Source organism: Cibotium barometz, chromosome 8 (genome assembly GCF_041138505.1).
Source record: "Cibotium barometz isolate CiBa-2024 chromosome 8, ASM4113850v1, whole genome shotgun sequence".
Taxonomy (NCBI): domain Eukaryota; kingdom Viridiplantae; phylum Streptophyta; class Polypodiopsida; order Cyatheales; family Cibotiaceae; genus Cibotium; species Cibotium barometz.
The window spans coordinates 55,314,203-55,335,846 of NC_141053.1; positions in this window are offsets into that span (position 1 = coordinate 55,314,203).

The following is a 21,644-nucleotide window of genomic DNA, read 5'->3' on the forward strand; positions in this document are numbered from 1 at the left end:
GGAACATGTACATATGCAATACACCCAAACACTTTCAAGTGAGACACATCCGGTCTTATGCGTGTAAACCTATGTTCAGGAGTCATACCATGAACAGCTGTAGTGAGTGTCCTGTTCATAATGTACACAGTAATTGCTACTACTTTTGCCCAAAAGTAATGTGGCGTATTCTTTTCAACCATCAAGGCATGTGCCACTTCTACAATGTGCATATTTTTCCTTTCTGCAACACCATTCTATTGTGGAGTGTACCTGCACGTAAACTGCCTCTTGATTCCCTACTTTCTCAGGAAATTATTGAACTCATTGAAGAAATATTTTTCCCCACTATCTGATCTTAGGAATTTTATTTGCATGCCTTTTTCCTTCTTAACCAAGGCTTTAAATCTCTAAAAGTGAGCAAACACCTCACTTTTCTCCTTCATGAAATAAACCCAAACTTTCTTAGTGTCGTAATCAATGAATATAACATAGTACCTACTACAACAACCTGCAATTGTTTGCAATCTTGGTCGGTCCCCATACATTTAAATGTATGACATCCAATGGCCTTGCACTGACATGCTTTTCATGTGGGAAAGCATGTTTGGCCTGCTTACCAAGTTGGCATGCTTCACATACCTTATACATACCACCAACCTTAAACTTTGGCAAACATACAACAATATTTTGGGCCTACATTTTCTGATTGAAGGCACGCATTATGTCCTCTTGACAGACATACAAGCTCTTGTTTGGGACATCATAGCATAGCGGAGGCTACACTCCAACCCACACACTTTGTCAATCCGTGAATGCAACCCGGTTAGCGCATAGAGGCTATCCCGAATGGGAGAAGATTAGTTAACCCCACACACTAATGACTTCTAGTCCTACTCAATCCTTCTTCAACACTCAAGCAATCAATCTAACATAATCAAAGCATCAAGATTAGGCTACACTTAAGCATAAAAATGCAACTTATGCAAAGAATCTAACATGCAAAGAGCTATCACACAAGCCTCAACTACACATCATTTTATGCACAAGCTTCATCACATACACTCTACAATTCACAAATCAGATTTTAGCATTAAAACATCATTAAGAAATCTAGATTAGCAAGTGTGTAGACCATAACCTCATATCATTGAAAATGTAGAGAATAGAGAGTACAAGATTGAAGCAAGAATGGAGATGGAGAGCCTTGGGAGAGCACATGAGAAGGAGCTATGGAGCAAGCTCTCTCTATGAGCCTCTCAACCAAATGACCAAAGAGTGTTCTCTAGCTCTCAAATGGGCCACTTTTTATACAAAAACTCTAAAACTCCCAAAAGTTCCCATGTGGGATTATTGTCAAGCCCACTCCCACATTCATCTACAACTTGGAACTCTTTACAAGAGCCCTAAGTGTCTTTTTTGTTGCATCCTTGCATTGATCTTCATTCGTCATGCAACACTCCCCCCTTCCTATTTTGCGCACGTCCTCGAGCGCGGTAGTAGCAAGAGCTGCAAAAAACAATGGATACAAGTAAAGCCTTTTATTGAAAAAAAGAAAAGAAAAGAAGAAAAGAAAAAAACAGCAAAGATAATTTCACATGTGAGCATACAAGTGCAAGGCTGATTAAAGTTTTAAAGAGTACTAAAATAGGTGAGTAAAGACTAGTCAAAGTGAGACCAAGTGGTAGATAGTGCTATGCAAAGGCAAGTGTGCTTGTACACCGCCGGTTATGACCGCAGTCTCAATGTCCTAAAAGTATTTAAGTTATTCCTAAATGGCAAACCTACTCCTAAATATGAGCAAAGGTGATTGGAACTTTTTTTTTTGATGTGTGTGTAGAAGGTGATAAAGATTAAGGTTCTATCCCAATGAGACCCAAGCAATGGCCAAGAGACCTCCGCCAAGAGAATCTAAAAACCGCTAAGTATCTCAAGGACGACAGACCCTTTTTCTTTCTTTTATGACCTAAGGAGTACCCCATGAAGATGAGGGCATCGGTCTCGAGGGCCCATAGTGTACCCCAGAGTCCTACCAACATCTATCAAGGCGATAGATTCCTTGAAGGTCTTTTTCTGAAGTTTTTAGACGTCAGTGTTCACCCCATGGAAACCAAGGCATCGGCCCCAAGGTGCTAAGACAACCCCAAGTCCTACCAAGCATTCCTCATGGCTGTAGACACGTCATGTCTCAATTCACTTTGTATATATTTTTTTAGGGTATAATTTTTTTTTAATTAATCCTAGCACCTAGCTCATATCTAAGAGGTAGCTACCACTAGGGATAACTAATATACCTTGAAAGCATATGAACTTGGCATACTCCATTGATATATATCCTACACTGTCTTTAAATAGAAATATCTTCTACTAAGTTCACTAAGAATCTAGAATTCACTCACCATATTTTAACAATTAATCAAAAACTTAAACCAGCCAATATTGTGTGAACACGCAAACCATATATCCAAAAGATAAAAGCACATAAAGAACAAAAGATTATGATTTGAATACACTTGTTGTAGTGCCCGTTGATGTTGTTCGTTTGCATGGATGCATTGCTGATTTTGTGCAGATTGCTCCTCCTTGGTCTTTGTAGGCGTAGCATGTCTCCCCCCTTCCTAATTTGTGTGCGCGGTAGGTGGACTATTGGGGCGTGTTTGGTGCTCTTGTTTAGCTGAGATCTTTGCGAAATGGTTATTAACAAACAAGAAAAGAAAAGAAAGGAATAAAATTTACTATTGGTGCCAATCACTGAATATAGCCAAGGGAAAAAACCCAATGGGAGAAAAGTGCCCTGGCTTGTCGATCTTATTGTGGAGTTGCTAAGCTTACCCTTGCGCTGGTGGTGGATCCGTGTCCACTTCTGCTGGAAAGATGGTATCAATTTCCTCAGGATGCAGAGACAACCCCTCACAAAAACCGGCCTCTGGAGAAGGTGGTAGAGGAAGGAGTGCTTCCTCACTAAAATATGGCATTGGTTCTATGGGAAGGTTAAGCAGACAATTTCGATTTTGGAACTGCGCAATATAGGTACTCATATTGATCCAATATTGACATGTTGAGGCTTGGGGAAGGAGGGCTTGCAAGATCGGTGGTTGCAAGTCATTTAAGCTTGTATCCCTCCATTGTTGTGCTTGAACCTCCTCAGGTAATCCACGTTGATTTGGTCCTCTCTCTGGTATTCTCACATTAAGAAGATTATGGCGTTAGGGTGTAATTCCCACAATTTGCTTCATTAAGCCCGTGCCATATCGTCTAAAGTAAGAGCGGCATATCCAACAAATATGTGAAGCTTCTCCTAATACGAGTCGTGCACACTCTTGACAATGTGGAAATGGGTGATGCTGTTGATAGAATAACGTGACAAAGTGATGCCCACAGCAATTTTCACCTAAGGGAGCATAGAAGTACCTAGAATGAGTTTGAAACGGAGGAGCACTATAACCCCGCGATGATCAGGTCGAGTACTATCAGGGTCAATGCATGGTGGACATGTATCTCGCCAAATATCCATCAGGAGTTATCTTATCCCTCGCTGCCTCCCGGATTCTGCGGCGGCGTGCACGTGGTTCCTTGCGGCGCCTTCTACCAGCTACTGCAGTTCTCCACCGGTTTCTTCAACACTTTCAACCGATGGCCTGCTTGCACCTTCAACGCTTCAGTCGCCTTCAACGCTTCCCAATGCAGACGCCTTCACTTTCAGCCGCTCTCCCTCAGCTTGACACCTTCTGGCTTGCTTCTGTTCGACGGACTACAATGCTTCCCATAGCCCTTCGCCAGCTGCTGCTTGCGCCTACTCCACACTGCTGCGGCTCTCCACCAGCTTCAGCCGCCTTCAACGCTTCCCAATGCAGACGCCTTCGCTTTCAGTCGCTCTCCCTCAGCTTGACACCTTCTGGCTTGCTTCTATTCGACGGCCTACAACGCTTCCCACAGCCCTTCGCCGGCTGCTGCTTGCGCCTACTCCACACTGCTGCTGAAGGGCTGTGTACATAGCGTGTATATATACATATAGACAAAAAGCGTGTACAAATGCATCGTATGTATACACCCGATTTGTGCTTTGTTGTAGGGGTGAGGGAGGTGAGCCGCAATCAAAAAAGAAACAGAAGAGTGAATGAAAGATTCGATTTCCATTCAAAGTAATAAAGGAATATTTCCTTTAGCAGGCTAGTTCTGATGCCGGCGAGCTCTCTCTCTGCTCTTCTACAGGCTGCGGCGCATATATATATATATATAGCTATATATATATGTATATATATATATAGTTATATATATATATATATATTTTCAGCCACTTTCAACGTTTCTTGCTACAGCCCGCCCACAGCTCGCCTCCACTGCTTGCCTCTCGGTCGCAGTGTGTTAGTTGATTAGTGAAAAAAAATATGCCAAAAAATATAAAAACAGAAAACACTTAATCCTAATTAATGGCGGGATTACTCAACCGCAATGGGGTTTTAATTTTTTTTTGCTTCTAATCAAAGAACAGAAAACACACAAGGCACCCTTGAGATCACACACTCAATGCCCTTGCAAACTCTACTCTAATCTATCCTAATCCATGATTTTGCAATCAATGGAGCACTTAGTAAGAAGTAATGGTTAACACCCTTCACTAACTTAGGTGTGCATTCCCCGGAAGCGGCGCCATTGTTTGGGACATCATAGCATAGCGGAGGCTACACTCCAACCCACACACTTTGTCAATCCGTGAATGCAACCCGGTTAGCGCATAGAGGCTATCCCGAATGGGAGAAGATTAGTTAACCCCACACACTAATGACTTCTAGTCCTACTCAATCCTTCTTCAACACTCAAGCAATCAATCTAACATAATCAAAGCATCAAGATTAGGCTACACTTAAGCATAAAAATGCAACTTATGCAAAGAATCTAACATACAAAGAGCTATCACACAAGCCTCAACTACACATCATTTTATGCACAAGCTTCATCACATGCACTCTACAATTCACAAATCAGATTTTAGCATTAAAACATCATTAAGAAATCTAGATTAGCAAGTGTGTAGACCATAACCTCATATCATTGAAAATGTAGAGAATAGAGAGTACAAGATTGAAGCAAGAATGGAGATGGAGAGCCTTGGGAGAGCACATGAGAAGGAGCTATGGAGCAAGCTCTCTCTATGAGCCTCTCAACCAAATGACCAAAGAGTGTTCTCTAGCTCTCAAATGGGCCACTTTTTATACAAAAACTCTAAAACTCCCAAAAGTTCCCATGTGGGATTATTGTCAAGCCCACTCCCACATTCATCTACAACTTGGAACTCTTTACAAGAGCCCTAAGTGTCTTTTATGTTGCATCCTTGCATTGATCTTCATTCGTCATGCAACAGCTCTATTCAATTTGTGGCAGGACTACTACCTTACCACCATCATTGCCCAACATCTCAATGAAGATGAAGGGTTTATCGAGAATGGAGGTGACAAATACCTCCAAATAGATAGGAAACCCTAGGAAAGGGAGTTCTTGTCTGTGGAAGATACCCTTTGCCAAATTTTTCAAGATGCAACTACTTAAGAGTCCACTCTGCCCCTCCAAAGACGAGTTTAGGGATATCTAGGAAAGGCTGAACATTTCGTGTATTGTAATGGATGCTGCAATGTTGAGTTGCATGGTTCACAGCACAAGTGTCAATCTATGGAAACCAGACATTGTTGTTGGTGACAAAAATTAGAAGGTATGCATTGCTAGTAGCTCTATTGATTTATAGCGATTCATTTAGGCAAGTTCTAATTAATTTCTAAAATTTTATCTTCCAATTGTATGATGTGGAGTCGGATTCGTTTCTGTTTCATGCCTCTAGAGCTCGTCATGAGGTAGGACTAGGAAAGGACTCCTCACTGGGCAATTACCTAAAGTCCTTCAGATATCCCTAGGTGTTGGTCTACCATTCAAGGTTCTCAAAGGAGAACATTACTTATGTGCTTAATGTATTGAAGATTCTTTCAAGGTATCTAGGGGGATATCCAAAGAGGTGGACTGCAGAACAAAGCTTTCTTTTAGATAAGGAACAAAGCTTTTCTTTTGGATATCCAAAGAGGTGGACTGTAGAACAAAGCTTTTCTTTTGGATAAGGAATTTGCTCTGTGAACCTTTTCACAAGGCCTTGGATACCTTTTTTTAAGAAGTAATTATTATTTAGCCTATGCACTGGTTTGTGGGCTGAAGGATCCTAGGATGCTTCCCCCCTATAGAAAAAAAGATGTTCTCCATTTTTGGCAACCCATTTCAGGAGCGCTCCCTCAACTAACTACAGAAAAGCCCCCTCCCCCCACTGTAGAAGAGCTCGCTCCCTCCACTATTGCAGAGTTATCTTCCTCCTCAAAAAAGATTAGGCTTGATGTATAAATGCGATCATAATAAATCTTGTCTTCCTTTGTAATTTTTACTTTTCTTAAGTTTTCAATGTGTTGTAATCAAGGTCTCACTTTACTTTTTCTTTTTCTTATAGTGAGATATTTATGCAATCACATTTAGCGTATCTCTTCTAATTTGCGACAAATCATAATTGAAATATCACTATATACGCATAAAAAGTTTGTTACAAACTCTCCATCGAGGAGGAGTGATGACCACATTGTGTAAAACAACTATGACCTTGAATTCTGAATAGTTATATTACTCAGATAGCCATTCAAGGAGGGTAGTGATGACCACATTGTGTAAAACAACTATGACCTTGTTTTATGAATAGTTATATTACTCAGATAGCCATTCAAGGAGGGTAGCACAACAGTGCCTCGCTCTTTGTGATAGCGAGCGATCTCACCATGGAGCGGCATTCTTCAAAAAATTAGCATAGATAGCTCAAACTTAGCGCCTTTGTGAGATCCCCACCCCCTCCACGATGCCCCCTCTAGGGCACTACGACGGTGGAAGCAACGTCAACCTCTCGCGTGGGGCAGGGATTCACACTCGGGGCCTTGCCTACACGAATGTCCGGACAAGAGACTAGCTTGGCGGTTCCGAACCCGATAAAACTTCCCTCGCCTAGAAGGCATGGGCGATTCTACCAAGGAAATCGTCTAACAGGAGATTTATCTAACGGATCAAGGTGTTAACTAATTAGACTGATCTGACCAAACCCGTAAGTCACATGGTCAGATCAAGGAAGAGACTTGCCCTTGGTCCATAGAATCACCGTTTTTTCCCCCCTTAAGCGAGGCACAACCACTGATTCCTTCCTACAGAAGTGGGGCCTTCCTAGGACTTAACCAAACTAACGTAACTTAATCGTATCTATCTGTATCGCAGGAATCCCCCGATCTAGCCGGCCCATGGGTTTGGCCCATGGGTTTAGCCAATCGCCCAACCACTGTATTGGTAAGATTCCTTTATATAATTTGGTTATATTTTGTCCCGAGTACCGAGGAAAAGAGTTCCCAAGCCCCCTAGCCGGCGCTTCAAGCAAAATTCAAGGTAGACACACCACTTACACACCCAATATGAAATTTCCTTTTTAACAAATTTGGCTGTCTTTAAAACAATCTTTCAATGAAACCATAGTTTTACTGATCATAATCCTCCAAAATATCTAGTCCATTGTTTTACAAAAATTATCATCCGGACTCTTTGTTGAAGACCAGCTGGTCAACCAACGAGATCCAATATCAAAATCCAATTCACAAAAATAATTCCTTTCCAATTCATTCATATCTTCCTCGACATACACATGGGTGTCCTAGCAACCGCGAGCCCATGCATCACCTAGTCAGAATCCTCTAGGATCCTACTTAGGTGTCCTAGATCTTCACTCAGGGACCGCTTCGTCGGTCCTTGACCATCGTACCGGAAGCACACCATTTTAACCATACCAAGGCTGGTCAGGACCTCGGCAGGCTTTGCCGCTGCGTCCCTCGACGACTCCCCGCCAACTTGCAACAAATCTCTCCTTAGTTAAATCACAACCAAATGCTTCTTCCTGCGTTCTACCGTACAACAGCCCTTTAAAAAAAAGTAGAGTTCTGTGCAAGTAGAATTCCCAGTTTTGATTCCACAAAACCCTTTTTCCCACAATTTAGATTTTCTTAAGGAGAATCACTAGTCTCGCATCAGAGTCTCGCATCAGGGTAATCTACCCATCAATTTTGCTGAATTTCTAACTTAATTCTTGGTTATTTCGGTTAAAGGAAAACTTCTCTAATTCAGTGGTAGTCTATTCTTTGTATCGAAGATTGAAAATTGATCACAAGGTTTTTGCTTGATTCAGATTCGAGAGATGGGCAAGTAATTTATTGGCTGCCATTCTCACGGTCGTGGTCTAACCAAAAATTATTCGGTTTACTTCTAACTTTGATTTCTAAGGATTTTCTTCAGATAAGTTAATGGCGGTGACTTCCAACCATAAGAAAAATTCTAACTTTATGAAATTCATTCCTTCCTAGCTACAATAGAATTAAAGAAATAGTTCTATACGAGAATAACGAGATTTTATAAAAATACTCTTCTTCCAATAATCCGATTTTGAGTATATATCATTTTGTTGATTTATCCACCTATAAATATCTTAAAATATTCTTTCCATCAATTTGATCTTCAACATTAGTATACCCTAATTTTCTATGTGAAATTATCATGAAAACTCTTCTTTTAATATCAAAATTAATTTTGATCTTTTTCTACCTAAATACAATGAAAATTTCTCTTTTTAAATAAGTAAAAATATCCATATTTTGGAATATGCCAAAATTCCTCTTTTAACATTTAAATGTTTGAATCCCAAATGTCATGGAATTCCTCTTTTTACATCTAAATTCTTATGCATAAAAATAAATTTATCAAAAATTTTCTCTTTTCTTTTAATTAAATAATTATGCATAAATACTAAAAAGTATTTTTCATGAATATGATAAAAATCATTCTTTTTTTATAAAATATCTAAACCTAGAATATGATAGGAATTCCTCTTTTAGCTTTATTCAAAATATGCATAAAATTAAGATTTATCTTTTTTTCTAAAAAAATTTTCCATAGCTTTGCTGCTGCAATTACTGATAATATTCAATTTTCTAATTGAATGAAAACTTGTAATGAAAATATGATAGAAAATCTTCTTTTAGACTTAAAATTAAATTATGTATACGTAGCATAATTATAACCATAATTATGATTATTTTCCTTTATTAAACTAAATTAACCATTCCTCATTTCTAAAATTGTTAGTACATTCCTCTTTCAATTTAGAATGAGTTAATTTGACTTTTCCTACTCATAACCAAGCTAAAAAGAATTAACTATTATTTTTACTAAATTACAAATCATGAAAATATCAATCCTCATTCTCTAGCTCATACTCTAGCTCATGAAGCCAAGAGATTAGATCGAAACCAGATATTATTATTGAAATTCATCCTTAAAGATTAACATAATTCCAATTAGACATTATGAATCTTTGGAAAGCTTGATTGAAAGAAAGAACCATTACTTTGAATGCTTCTCAAGCTTTAGAGGGGTTGAGAAGAAGAAAATCAATGAGATAATTGAAAAAAACCATAAAAATATGATTACCTCTAAGTTTGGCTTGATTCTTTGATTTGTGCAGTGATGTCCCCAAGAAAGTCCTTTGCCACCAAGCAAGTCCTTCCCCACCAAGAGGAGAAGAGCAATCTTCAAGAGATGTTGGAGAGTAGAGAAGCTCCAAGCTCCCAAGAGAAGAGGCAAGATAAGGGATAATGGAAATATTCTAATTTTTAAGATAATACTAGCATGGTATAGCTCAAAGATGAAAATAAAAAGGAACGAGGGTCTATTCATAGGCGAGGGAGGCCACTAACCAAGTCCAACTAGGTTCTAGAGCTTTCCAACTTCAGTTTGACCCAATTTGGACAAGATTTGGACTAGTTTGGCTCCCTTTTTGATCCAGTTTGCTCTAGGAGAGAGGAGAGATAAAAATATCACATTTTTTTGAGTTAAAAAACCCAAATAATGATGAAGAAAATGGTGCCTACTTGATGGGGCTTCCCCTCCTTACCAAGGTGTCAGAAATTCAACATTTCTCCTAAATATCTCTTTTTTTTCACTAATATACCTTAATTTTTAACTAATAAACCTTGTACTTAGTCAACTCTTCATCTTATGTGAGCATTTACTCATTTTTGGGTATTTTTTTTCTTTGGATTTATCCCATCCCAACACTCGGATTAACCCTATTGGCCCATTGGAACCTTAATTGGACCATAATCCTAAAATTTCTAAAATGTAGGCACTTAGGCTAAGGCCTTTAATACACATATTTAATTGATTCCTAATGCACATTGGAGAATTTATTTTGAACTTCTGTTTCAGCGAAATATATCATAGATAGTAGAAGAATTTTGTATATCCGAAAATATCTAAATATTGAATTACCTCTCTCTAGAGAATATTTCTTCTCTCAAGGCCAAAACAAGAGAAAACAATATTGAATTACCTCTCTCTAGAATATTTCTTCTCTCAAGGCCAAAACAAGAGAAAACAATATTTTCTTGCATTCTGAAGAAATAGGGGATGATTATAGGGGATTGAGGTAAAAGTTTATTCATTATTCAGGCTGAGGAGGAATCTTACATCCTCTCCCACTTAAAATTGCAAGATGTCCTCATCTCACAAAGTGGGGGTAATGTTTTACCAACTCTTCTTCTTTCTCCCAAGTGGTGTCTTCTAAAGGGAAGAACTTCCACTTGACCAAAAATTCTCTGAGGACTCTACTCCTGAGAATCTTCTCTCGAATGTTAAGGATTTCTTCAGGCTGGAGTACCATCTGGCCTTGAGTCGGAGAAATCAATTGTTCATTAAGCACGTGACAGGGTTGGTGCATACTTCTTAAGCAAACTGACATGGACTACATTATGTACCTTGAGATGGGGAGGCAGAAGAAGTTTATAAGCTAAATCTCCTACTTTCTTTATAACAGCATACGGTCCACAATATCTGGGAGAGAGCTTCTTGTATTTCCCTAAAGATATAGAACTTCTTTTGGGTCGTACTCAAATAAACACCATATTTGATTCTTCAAATACTCTCTCTGATCTCTTTTTATCAGCATATTACTTTTGCCTATCCTGGGGCAGCCTTAATATCTTTATTACGGATTGATTGCATTTGCTGCTCCATGTTATCAAGCATCTGTCTGGACATCTCGATCGTGATCAATGAGTCGGAGCAAGTCAATGGTGTAAGGTAATCTTGTCCATACAGAGCTTTGAAAGGGCTCATCCCGATGCTTTGATGATTAGAAGCATTGTAAGCAAACTCAACTAGGTGCAAATGGCTTAACCACTTCTTGGGTTCCCTGCCACAGCATGACCGAAGGATATATTCTATTACCTGATTCACTCTTTCACTTTGGCCATCTATCTCTCTCGGAGTCATAGGCTTTACTGAGATTGAAGAAAGTTCCTACTACTTCGAAGAATGTAGTCCAGAATCTCGATATGAACTTAGGATCTCTGTCACTTACTACCCTCCTGGGTAAGCCATGCAATCTGAAGAACTCCTTGAGGAAAACTCTAGCAGCATCCACTCTGCAGTGTAGGTTTCTTTCACTGGAATCAGATGGGCAACTTTGGTTAGTCTGTCAATCACTAGAATCAGATGGGCAACTTTGGTTAGTTTGTCAACTACCACAAAAATGGAGTTGTAACCTAATGGCACTGAAGGTAGTCCAGTAAATCCATACTAATACATTCCCACTTCATCTGTGGAATGTCTAGGGGCTATAGCTTTCCTGGCATCTTGACTCTCTCTGCCTTGACTCTCTAACACATTAAGCATTGCTGCACATGATCAAGTACATCCTTTTTGAGTCCTAGCTAGAAGAAGCTTTTCTTCACAGACATTAAGTTTCTATGAACCCTCGATGTCCAGCTATCAGGCTATCATGGGCTTCTCTCAGAATCTTACCCTTTATTCCCTCATCATTTGGGAATGCATAGCCGATTATTATAATACATGTATCCTTCATCCAATTTATACCCAAGAACTCGACTCATTTCTTGAGGAGTCTTGCTTTCCTACATCAGAAGGGTAGCAATAGGGGCCAAGAATTTGTCCTACATGATTCTCTCCCTTGCTTCACTGATCAATGGATTTGACACCAATGTTATTGAAAGCAAGGAGGCTTTTCTACTGAGCGCATCAGCTTCTACCTAGCCGATACTTAATTTCAAAATCAATTCCTACAGGGTCTACATCCATCTTCTTTGACGCATGTTGAGATCCCTTTGGTTGAAGATCCATTTTAGAATTTGATGATCTATCAGATAATCTGTCACAAGGTGAATCTCTGTCCCAAAAGATAATGTCTCCACAACTTCAGAGTATAAACTACTAAGAGTAACTCTAAGTCATGAGCATAAACTACTAAGAGTAACTCCAAGTCATGGGCATCATAATTTCTCTCATGTGTTCTGAGCTTTCTGGATTCATAGGCTACTGCATGACCTTCCTGCATAAGAGTACCACCTAAGACAAAACCACTAGCATCAGTAATAACTACCTCAAAAGGTTTAGAAAAATCTGGAAATTTAAGGATAGGGTTGGCTACTAGGGCTATCTTCAGCTTATCAAAGGCACTCTAACACATAGCAGTCTACTGAAATAGGGTACTCTTCTTGAGAAGATTAGTTAAAGGGGATTCTATCTGAGCATACCTGGGTATAAAGATTCTATACCATCCGGTTAATCCCAAGAATTCTCTGACTTCTTTCACTATCTTGGGCTCTGACCAATCTATGACTGCTTGGATTTTTGCGGGGTCAGGAGAAATCCTATCTTTAGACACTACGAATCCCACGTATTCCACTTGGTCAACAGAGAAAGAACACTTGCTCTTTTTTGCAAAGAGTTGGTGCTTCCTTAGGATTTCCAAGACCTTGCGCACATGATCTTCATGATCTGCAGCACTCTTCGAGTATACCAAGATGTCATCAAAGAAGACAAGAACAAAATCATCCAAGTATTCTGTGAGAATATCCTGCATGAGATGGTTAAATGTCACTGGGGCATTAGTCAATCCAAATGGCATGACTTTGAACTCATAATGCCTGTAGCTAGTGAGTATTGAATGCTATCTTTGGGATGTCTTGTTTTTTGATTCTAATCTGGTAGTACCCAGATTTGAGATCTATCTTCGTGAACATTTTGGTTCCACTTAACCGATCGAGAAGTTCATCAACCCTAGGGATAGGATACTTATTTTTAATTGTTAATTGATTCAATCCTCTGTAATCAATACAAAGTCTTAACGTTCCATCTTTCTTCTTCTGAAAGAGAACGGGCGCACCCCAAGGTGAAACACTGGGTTTGATGAATCCTTGCTCTAAGCAGTTGTCTTAACTACTCCTTAAGTTCTATAGCTTCTGGAACTGGGCTACTGGCTGAGCTTCGGGGGTTAACTCGATGTCATGATCTACTTCACGAGTCTGAGGCATCTCAATCACCTCTTCTGGGAACACATTGACATACTGACTTAACCACTCTGGTTCTTTAGCCTTGCATTTTATGTCTATCGGATTCATCTTAATGACATAAACAGCTTGCCTCTTCCTAAGTCCCTTTAACAATTTAGAAGCTTTGACTAATTACTGCACTGTGGATCCAGAAATTCCAGTTCCTTGAACTTTAATCCCGTGAAGGTCAGGGAAAGAGATGGTTCCATTGTGATAGTGAATGTCAGCTTGATTCTTATGGAGCCAATCCATTTGACTTAACCACTCTGGTTCTTTAGCCTTGCATTTTATGTCTATCGGATTCATCTTAATGACATAAACAGCTTGCCTCTTCCTAAGTCCCTTTAACAATTTAGAAGCTTTGACTAATTACTGCACTGTGGATCCAGAAATTCCAGTTCCTTGAACTTTAATCCCGTGAAGGTCAGGGAAAGAGATGGTTCCATTGTGACAGTGAATGTCAATGGTGTAAGGCAATCTTGTCCATACAGAGCTTTGAAAGGGCTCATCCCGATGCTTCGATGATAAGAAGCATTGTAAGCAAACTCAACCAAGTGCAAATGGCTTAATCACTTCTTAGGTTCCCTGCCACCACAGCATGATCGAAGGATATATTCTATTACCTGATTCACTCTTTCAGTCTGGCCATCTGTCTTAGGGGGTGATAGGCTGTACTGAGATCGAAGAAAGTTCCTATTGCTTCAAAGAATGCAGTCCAAAATCTCGATGAGAAATTAGGATCTCTGTCACTTACTATCCTCCTGGGTAAGCCATGCAATCTGAAGATCTCCTTGAGGAAAACTCTAGCAACATCCACTGCCATGTAGGTTTCTTTCACTGGAATTAGATGGGCAACTTTGGTTAGTCTGTCAGCTACCACAAAAATGGAGTTGTAACTTGATGGCACTGGAGGTAGTCCAGTAACAAAATCCATACTGATACATTCCCACTTCATCTATGGAATGTCTAGGGGCTATAGCTTTCCTGGCATCTTGACTCTCTCTGCCATCTTGACTCTCAACACATTAAGCATTGCTGCACATGATCAAATACATCCTTTTTGAGTCCTCGCTAAGCTTTTCTTCACAAACATGTAGGTTTTTATGAACCTTGGATGTCCGACTATCAGGCTATCATGGGCTTCTCTCAGAATCTTACCCTTTATTCTCTCATCATTGGGAATGCATAGACGATTATTATAATACATGCATCCTTCATCCAATTTATACCCAAGAACTCGACTCATTTCTTGAGGAGTCTTGCTTTCCTACATCAGAACGGTAGCAATGGGGACAAAGAATTTGTCCTACATGATTCTCTCCCTTGCTTCACTGATCAATGGATTTGACACCAATGTTATTGTAAGCAAGGAGGCTTTTCTACTAAGCACATCAGCTACCACATTTTCTTTCCTTAGCCGATACTTAATTTCAAAATCAAATTTCTGCAGGGTCTGCATCCATCTTCTTTGACGCATGTTGAGATCCCTTTGGGTGAAGATCCACTTCAGACTTTGATGATCTGTTATCAAGGTGAATCTCTGTCCCAAAAGATAATGTCTCCACAACTTCAGAGCATAAACTACTGAGAGTAACTCCAAGTCATGGGGGACAACATAATTTCTCTCATGTGTTCTAAGCTTTTTGGATTCATAGGCTGCTGCATAACCTTCCTGCATTAAGAGCACCGCCTCTAAGGCAAAACCACTTGCATCAGTAACTACCTCAAAAGTTTTAGAAAAATCTAGCAATTTAAGGACAGGGTTGGTTACTAGGGCTTTCTTCAGCATATCAAAGGCACTTTGACACATAGCAGTTCACTGAAATAGGGTACTCTTCTTGAGAAGGTTATTTAAAGGGGATGCTATCTTAACATACCTAGGTATAAAGATTTTATACCATCCGGTTAATCCCAAGAATCCGGTTAATCCCAAGAATCCTCTGACTTCTTTCACTATCTTTGGCTCTGACCAATCTACGAATGCTTAGATTTTTGCGGGGTCAGGAGAAATCCCATCTTTAGACACTATGAATCCCAAGTATTCCACCTGGTCAATAAAGAAAGAACACGCCCTTTTTTGCAAAGAGTTGGTGCTTCCTTAGGATTTCCAGGACCTTACGTACATGATCTTCATGATCTACAGCATTCTTCGAGTATACCAAGATGTCATCAAAGAAGACAAGAATAAAATCATCCAAGTATTCTTTGAGAATATCTTGCATGAGACAATTAAGCATCACTAGGGCATTAGTCAATCCAAATGGCATGACTGTGAACTCATAATGCCCATAGTGAGTATTGTGAATGCTATCTTCGCGATCTTTTGTTCCTTGATTCTGATCTGGTAGTACCGGGATTTGAGATCTATCTTTGTGAACATTTGGGTTCCACTTAACCGATCCAAAAGTTCATTAATCCTAGGGATAGGATACTTATTTTTAATTGTTAAGTGATTCAATCCTCTATAATCAATATAGAGTCTTAACGTTCCATATTTCTTCTTCTGAAAGAGAATGAGCGCACCCCAAGGTGAAACACTGGGTCTTATGAATCCTTGCTCTAAGAAGTTGTCTTAATTGCTCCTTAAGTTCTATGGCTTCTAGAACTGGCATTTTGTAAGCACGTTGGGCTACTAGCTGAGCTTCGGGGGTTAACTCGATGTCATGATCTACTTCGCGAGTCAGAGGCATCTCAGTCACCTCTTCTGGGAACACATCCGCATACTGACTTAACCACTCTGGTTCTTTAGCCTTGCATTTTATGTCTACCGGATTCATCTTAACGACATAAATAGCTTGCCTCTTTCTGAGTCCCTTTAACAATTTAGAAGCTGTGACTAATTGCAGCACTGGGGATCCAGAAATTCCAGTTCCTTGAACTTTAATCCCGTGAAGGTCAAGGAAAGAGATGGTTCCATTGTGACAGTGAATGTCAGCCTGATTCTTATGGAGCCAATCCATTCCAAGGATTCCATCATAGATTCCCAAGGGTAGGACTTTGAACTGGCAATCTATTACGTTCCCATCTAGATTAAACTGAATAGGCTCTGTCAACGTCGCAAGGTGTGTGAAAAGAATCTTTCCACTGGCCAATTCCACTTGCATAGGTTTCCCTGATTTTTGATTTAGGACTAACTTATGTAGACATGTGCGCTTTTGCCCGCACGTGTCAGAGCTAGGGACTTGCCAAGCACCGTGTGCGAGCCACGAATGGCTACAAGCACACAACCAGGAAACCAGCAAGCTCAAAACAGGGAGCAATGGTGTGTCACTCACCACTCAGACCGCCGTCTCGTGAAGGATTCTCGTGCTACCAAATGTCAATAGGGTGATAGGCCGACATGAAAGCACATAACAGACATACATTGCCATTTTTTGTAGGCCTTTCTTTTTATTTTTTATTTATCTCTTTGGATTTTTACTCCCAAGTTATCATGCGTTCTTACATCCTTTCGACAAAGGGGTAGAAGCTATGTCTTAGAGGTCAACACCCACGGCCAGGTTGTTCAAGCATTAAGATGGTTTTAACCCTAGACCTAAGACAACCATATTCCAAGGTTAACTAAAGACATCATGCATTCCCAAGAATCTCTAAAATAAGGTTAAACTCAATTAATGATTTACAGTAACACCTTAGGCAACTTCAAAAACTAAGTAGTGCTTGACAAATTCCATGTGGTCATGCATTTTAGTTCATGCAATTAATTGAACAGTAAAAATGAAAGAGAGTGGGCATGGAAGAATTACACCTGCATTTTGGAGATCTCCTTGATTCGATGAGAAATGCCTGCAATTTGATGTAGATATCCATGTATGAACATTGCGGCAGTCCCAAGACTATGAAAGCGAACCCACCTCAAACTTTTCAACCTGTACAATTAACTAAGAAGCACTATATCTCGAGAGGCACATCAGTGGGAAAAAATAAGGACTCGTTTAAGGACACAAAACTAGAAACAACTTGAAAACACTAACCTACCTACCAATCACCACACTAATATACTGAGGATCAAGGTAAGAGGATGTTGTAGAGTCCTCGTTGTAGCCCTAAGGCTAAGCCTCTATCTGCATCATCCAAATAAATAAAATTAGCCTCGATAGTGCCATGAGTCTCATCCGTCCAATCATCGTCTCATCAGATATATCTTCTTCATCCTCCCATCCACATAGACTTGTCAAGAATGTAACTATGCGAGGATAGTCATCCTGTGGAAAAGTAAAGACTTGGGCTATCGGGGATACGTCCTCTACGGAGTAGGGAACAGTCATGGTCAATAGGCGAATTAGCCATTCTCATTCCTCAACATTTCCCTCACTGGTGGTTAGTACATCTATATGACCCAATTCGGTTTTAATTATAGGATAGCACATGTGAAATATCTAAGAAAGGTACAGATGATACCTCTCACCAAAGGTGGGAGTGGATGAAGTGTGTGATGCTCGTGCATCTGCCATATCTACAAACACAGATATAGCATTAGTAGTTTCGTGAGTGAAGATAGGTCAATCGTGTTTCTAATTGTGTGCGGATAACTCTCCTCTTAATGTGCTCTTGCTCTTTTTACTTTTTTTTACTTTTTTGTATATGAAGCTATATATATACATTCCCTCGAATTTGGAAGTTACATGGTCAGGGGAGAAGGTTAAGGAGGAAGCAATAGAATGTTAAACGTGAGTACATGCTCCCCCCTTCCTTGGGTAGATCATATTTTTTGCAATGATGTTGTAGCCCCTTGGAACCAATTTGTGTGGGTTATAGGTGGTGATGTGGGCAGATAGCTTTTTATGACCTTTGTGGTCACATCAAATTGCAGAGATGGTAGTGTACGGTCCCATGAACAAATGGAGGATATGGATTCCGACGATACATTTACAAGGGGAGACATAGACTCATTGGTTTCTTGGTGGGTATTGACAAGGGTAGGTGTAGAGCGTGCAGAAACTTCTATATCAATGTGAATGGCATGAGGAGCTAGAAGCTTCCTGTGACTCCCCCTTCCTGAGCTAGGTGGTATCGATCGATATCATTTGGGAATCCAAACTATCTCTGGAAGAAGTGGTGTGGAGTACTCCGTTACCTTTCCCTTACCACAGTCTTGAATTGTCATTGGGGTAGCAACATTTGGCTTACAAGATTTTACAAGAGATGCAGAAGAATTCAGCTTATGTTTAGGGACCCAAATCTGGTCATTCCCTTTGTAGTACCCTTGGGCTGCTAATAATATTTTAGGAATCCAATGTGATGTTACCTTGCCTTTTCTAGGGCGGGTAGCTGCTTTCCTACTACGAGGCTTCTTGTCTGAACGAGATTGAGCAATAGAGGTAGCCGTTAACGAAGCTTTTGGGACCCATTTGTATGTACTCTTCGGTAAATTAAGCGGAGCCTTGGGGACCACACTGCCTATCTCCACTCTTGGCGTTGAAGCGTTAGAGGGGTGGCAAACAATCAAAGTTGGTGTAGCCACTTGACTTTGTGATTTTTCCTTATCTAGCGTTTTGTCCAGAGTTGATGGCTTAGGTGCGGGACCCTGAGTGGTCAGGCTGAGAGCTAGTTCTTGCGTTGTAACTTGCCTGGTTGCCCAATCGATATTGCACTTGGTGGCTAACATCCATTTGCACCCTAAGTTTATAGTTCCCTCCATGGTACCAGCAGGCAGCATAACCAAAAAGCTTTGAACCATAGTCCCCTTGTCATAGGCAACAGGAGTGTGCAGAATTCTCGAGATGACAGTGGTTTTCTTCTTATTGATACCCTTAACTTGGATGGTACTCTTGGATAAGGGTGGTTTTCCAAGTTGACACCACACTCCATATGATAGCAAATTGTGTTGAGCTCCCGTATCCAATAATGCATTATATAGCACCTCCCCGTAAGGACTCTATAGCTCAATTGGGTATCATAGAGGTGGGTTAGATTCTAGTGAATCCTCCTCTGCCTCCTCGAAAAGTGCTTGCGTAATCCCCAATTTGGCCTCTCATTTGGCACCTAACATGCTATTGGCGTTCTTTAGCTTCAACTCTCGCTTGTATCTTCTTAGGCTCAGCCTATTCTTTAACTGCCTTCTTCTGATGGATTGCATGTAATTCCTCTTGGCTTAGGGGGTCATAGTATCTTTTGAATTTACTCCCATTCAAGAATCCAATGGTTTCAACTCCGTCTCGCGAGAGTCTCCACTCACGTGGTACCTTGCGGGGTAATTTCACATACTATGTATGGTTCCTTACCAGCATATTTTAGCTTCTTCTTTTCGTTACGCACTCCATACATCAGGACTTTATCCCCAACTTTGATGTCCTTGTTTTTCAAGTGGCGATCAAACCATTTCTTCCTTCGATCCTTCTCTACAAGGGCATTATACACCGCCAATTGTCTTTCTTCGTCTAACCGCTCAAGGATATACAAATGCTCTACTAAGGGATTACCATCCCATCCCTCTCTTGAGTAGCAACATGAAGACTAGGAATGACAAATTCCCACGGCATGATTGCTTCTTGGCCATATACCATCTTGAATGGTGTGCAATTAATAGCCACTTTGTACGTAGTACGATAGGCCCATAAAGCTGATGTAAGCTTTAGATCCCAATCCGTGCGATGAGCCTCAACTGTCTTTATTAGAATAGAGATTAAGGTCTTGTTGGTACTCTCAGCTTGGCCATTTGCTTGTGGATAATAAGGAGTAGATTTATAATGGGATATCATGAAATTTGTTGTGAGCTCCTTAATCACTTCATTTATAAAATGCGTACCATTGTCGCTCACAAGTTCAAAAGGACAACCGAAGCGTGTGATTATATTTTCAAAGAAGAACTTGGCTGTTGTCCTTGCATTTGCCTTACGTGTCGCTTTTGCTTCAGCCCATTTGGTCACATAGTCAGTGGGCCACAATAATATAGCGAGATTGTGTGTTACAGGCCACTCGGCTAATTGGACCTACAAAGTCTAAACCCCACTTTTCAAATGGTCGGTTTATTAATTGGATGTAGGGGCATCTGATCGTTCCGTTGGGGTTTCTTGTAGCATTGGCATTCATCACACAACCCTTCACAAAAAGTCATGCATCTTGGAACATAGTGGGCCACCAATACCCTGATTGCAATATCTTTCACACAGTTAAGTCTCCTGAAAAGTGACCACACCGGCTATGCCCATATGTGCCTCTTGTAAAATATATAGATACTCATCCTCTCAGCGGGCACAACGCCTAAGAACGTCATCCTTTCCTCTTTTATAAAGAGTCTCGGCCATTAGGCAATAGGGTTTGCATCCCTTGATCAACTTTCGAGCTAGATCTTTACAAAGCTCTTTGGGTGGAAAACCATTAACCAAGAAGTTAACAATCTTCTCACTCCATTTAGGCATTGTCTCCCACCATGAACAAGAAAGTGTCAGGTAAGTCATCATCATCAACTCCCATAGGAGCTTCACCATTAGGTATGCAAGACAAATGATCAGCCATGACATGTTTTTTTGCCAGGTCTCATAATAATAGTGAAATCAAACTTAAGAAGAATTAACAACCATCGTGTGATTCTTCCTGTGGAGCATGGTTTGTTCACCAGATACAACAATGCTTGATAATCCACATAGAAAACAAACTTGGTGGCAAGAAGGTAATAACGAAATTTCTTTATTGCATATATCATTGCCAACCCTTCTCGCTCTGTAGTGGTGTAGTTCATTTCAGCATCGTTCAATTGGCGACTGGCAAAGCTAATGGGGTAGTCTAGTTTATGTTCTCTTGGTTGAGTTAGTACACACCCAATAGCAAAGTTTGATGCATCAATATGCACATGGAAGATTAAATCCCAGTTAGGCATTCGCAAGATTGGAGCACTCGCCAGGGCCTTCTTTAATAACTCATATTCATGGTGGTCACAATCTTCGATCCAAATAAACTTGATGAGAAGCTTGTACAATGGTCGAGCTATCTCAGCGAAGAATAAAATAAACCTTCGATAATAACCAACATGGCCCATAAAGTGCTGGACTCCCTTATAGTTGGTGGGTGGGGGCAATTCTAGAATGACCTTGATTTTACTTTCGTCGGTGGAAATCCCATTTTTGGACACTATATGCCCTAGAATAACTCCGTGTTTAACCCAGAATTGGCATTTGAAAGGATTCAATGAGATGCGATATAATCTACACCTTACAAACTTTTTGTAAACACATCAAGTGCTCGTCCCAAGAGGAATGAACACAAAGA